Source organism: Humulus lupulus, chromosome 5 (assembly GCF_963169125.1).
Source record: "Humulus lupulus chromosome 5, drHumLupu1.1, whole genome shotgun sequence".
Taxonomy (NCBI): Eukaryota; Viridiplantae; Streptophyta; class Magnoliopsida; order Rosales; family Cannabaceae; genus Humulus; species Humulus lupulus.
The window spans coordinates 206,395,898-206,399,359 of record NC_084797.1 but is presented as its reverse complement, the minus strand read 5'-3'; the positions used below and the strand labels follow the sequence as shown (position 1 = coordinate 206,399,359).

Genomic DNA, 3,462 nt, shown 5'->3' with positions numbered 1-3,462 from the left:
TTTTTGCGTTTTGTGTGTCTGGGTTCTTCATGTTTTTGTGATTTTTTGATTTGGGTTTTCAGCTATTATGGAATTCGTTTCCAATTTCTCGTCGAATCGTTGTGTTATTGATTTGCATTGCACGACCTGTTTGTTAATTTCAATTCCGTATGTGTAATTTTTCTTCTTTGCGTTTTGAGTTGCTCCTTTTCTGTTTTGGTGTGTGATTGCTCTAATATGGAAATTTTAACGAGGTGAATGTAGATATTAGTTTTTTTTTTTTGGATATTTGAGAACTATGATTGTGTAGTTTGTGCTACCTTTTGAGCTCAATCTCTTGGCAATGAGTTCATAGATTTTTGGAATAAATTACAAGAAGGCAGGGCACCCTTTTGGTTAAAACATCTCGTTTTTACCTTTTCTGCTTAAAAATAAATGTAGATATTATGAATAGATTATTGGTAATGTGAACAATGGAATTACGTTGAGTTATATGCATGGATATACACACACATAACTGAAATAGTTGCCTAAATATATATATATATATATATATATATTCTGCTTTGCAATATGTTGTAGAACATTACTATAAATTATAGTAGCAGGTTCACATTGATATATCCACGTTTCAGTACATTTACTAATGTAATTGGTTTATATAATTTACATGGGTAGACAGCTGTTGTCGGCTTAGCTTTGTTTATATGGTTTGAGATTTTAGCTTCTCACTTGATACATATGTATAACAATACTCTTCTCTTCAAACAATTGGTTTTAATATGTAGGTTGAAGGATCATCAGCTGAATCTATAGCTGCTCTGGCCAAAGTTGATACTGTTAAGCAGAGAATGGAAGCTGCTTATGAGACATTGCAGGTGGGTATTTGATCATAGAAGTTATAATCAGTGCAGTATTGGAAAATGTTGATGTTGCATTTGATTTACTCATTGATGGATCAACAGGATGCTGCTGGGTTAACTCAATTAAGTTCAACTGTGGAAGATGTTTTTGCCAGTGGTGATCTTCCAAGGGTTGCAGAAACCTTAGCTAACATGAGGCATTGCTTGTCTGCTGTTGGGGAGGTAATATTTTTCTATAAATTGTTTTAACATTATACTCTACATTTGATATTTATAAATTTGATGATTTTAACTTGATATTTTATTTTTCGTTTTGCTCATTTTAGGTTGCTGAATTTGCTAATGTGAGAAAGCAACTCGAGGTCCTAGAGGATAGGATAGATGCAATGGTGCAGGCACGTTTAACAGATGCATTATCCAGCCGGAAGGTCACCAAATTTCTTACAACACTTGTTTTGCCTATGGCTTGCTTTCTGTTCAATTGATCTCTTATTAATTCCTTTTAGTACATACCATACGCAACTTGAATAAATTACATCTATTATCATCCTGCAGATAGACATTGCTCAAAATTTGCGGGGTATTCTCATTCGAATTGGAAGATTCAAATCACTGGAGCTACATTACACAAAAGTTCACCTAAAGCCCATAAAGCAGCTCTGGGAAGATTTCGATTCAAAACAACTGAAGCTGAAAGGCTGTCAAGCCATGAGTTTCAATCAAGTTCTTCGACAATTTCATTCGCAAGTTGGTTGCCAAGCTTCTATGATGAGTTGATTCTTTATCTTGAGCAAGAGTGGAAGTGGTAAATTCTTCTGGCTATATTTTTTTTAAGCACCGAGGAACATCTTGTTGATACAAAGAAGCTATCACTGAATTTAAGCACTGAGCTTAGACTGTCATCTGCAGGTGTATGGTTGCTTTTCCTGAGGATTATAAAACTCTTGTACCAAAGCTACTGATCGAGACAATGGCAACTATTGGAGCAAGCTTTATTTCACGTATCAACCTTTCAATTGGAGAAGTTGTTCCTGAAACAAGAGCTTTGGGAAAAGGTTTGTACAGACTTGTTTTTATGGTGCTTTTAAATTTTGTAGGCATTTAATATTATATGATATCTTTCAATTGGACAAGCTTTAAGTCATGAAATTTTACTTTTGGCAATTTATAAATTATCCTATCAATGTGTTTCTTTTTATTCAGGTTTATTAGATATTATGTCTGGTGACATGCCAAAGGGAATTAAGATTCAGAGGAAACATTTGGAGGCATTGATTGAGTTACACAACGTGACACAGACTTTTGCTAGAAATATTCAGCATTCCTTTTCAGATTCTGATCTTCGAGTTCTAATGGATACACTGAAGGCAGTCTACTCTCCCTTTGAATCATTTAAACAAAGGTAAGCAATCATAAACTTTTTTGCACTTCCACATTCTTCTAAAATATCTAGGTTTTTTTTTTGAAAACTTTTTTCTGTTATTTTTTCTTCGTTATATACTAGATTCTGTAAATGCTATGTTCATTTTTTGATTAATGATTGAATATTTATATAAGGTATGGACAGATGGAGCGGGCCATCCTTTCTTCTGAAATTGCTGGGGTGGATCTCAGGGGAGCTGTTACTCGTGGTGTGGGTGCCCAGGGGATTGAACTCAGTGAAACAGTTCGCAGAATGGAGGAATCTATTCCCCATAACATTGTACTTCTTGAGACAGCTGTAGAAAGGTGTATCAACTTTACTGGTGGTTCTGAGGCAGATGAACTAATTCTTGCTCTTGATGACATAATGTTACAATATATCTCTGCTTTATAAGAGACACTAAGATCATTAAGAGTGGTTTGTGGAGTAGACCATGATGGTGTTGGTTTAAAGAAAGAGATGGGATCAGACAAGAGAGATGGCAACACTGCACGAAAAGTTGAATTGATTTCAAATGAGGAGGAATGGTCCATTGTTCAAGGGGCTTTGCAGATCCTCACAGTTTCAGACTGATGTGTTGTAAATCATTAAAGCAGAAAGGCAGAAAGAGACCATGGCTTCTCCTTCTCCTTCTCCTTCTCACCTCACAGCTTTCCCACAACGCATCTCAAAACCCTCCATTTCCCACTGTAAGTAAATCTCTCTCTTTCTCTTTGTATATATAATATATATACGTATATATATGACACTACTAGTACCCTTAAGATGAACTAGTATGAGAAATAACTTAAACCCTTAATTTCATTGCTAAATTTTTCCTTAGTATATGTAAGATTTCTATGAATTTTAGAAGCTGCAATCCATCACGTAATAGTTTGTTTACACCTCATGGTTATTTTCAATAGCCTTATTCTAGTAATTTAGTTGTTTTCCATATGGTTATATTCCAGTGGCATTGTATTAGCTATTATAAATTCATTGTTACTTTTTATATTTATTTTTTCATCTTGAATTCTTTGCTTCGCATAGAATTGGAACCATATGTTTGAAATTTAGAGAACTGTGGCCACTTGCTGTTCTATGAACACTGTTAACTCCATATATGCTACCTAATTAAGAAGTGAAGTTTTCTCTTATCTCTGGTTTTGTTGCTTTTTGAGTGTAATATATTATTTTTATGCAGTACTCTATTCAATT

At 34.4% G+C, this 3,462-nt stretch overlaps 1 pseudogene; it reads left to right on the top strand.

The window, feature by feature from the left end:
• The first annotated feature begins 767 nt into the window (after positions 1 to 767).
• Positions 768 to 2,904, top strand: LOC133778080 (conserved oligomeric Golgi complex subunit 7-like; annotated as a pseudogene).
• The last annotated feature ends 558 nt before the right edge of the window (positions 2,905 to 3,462 follow it).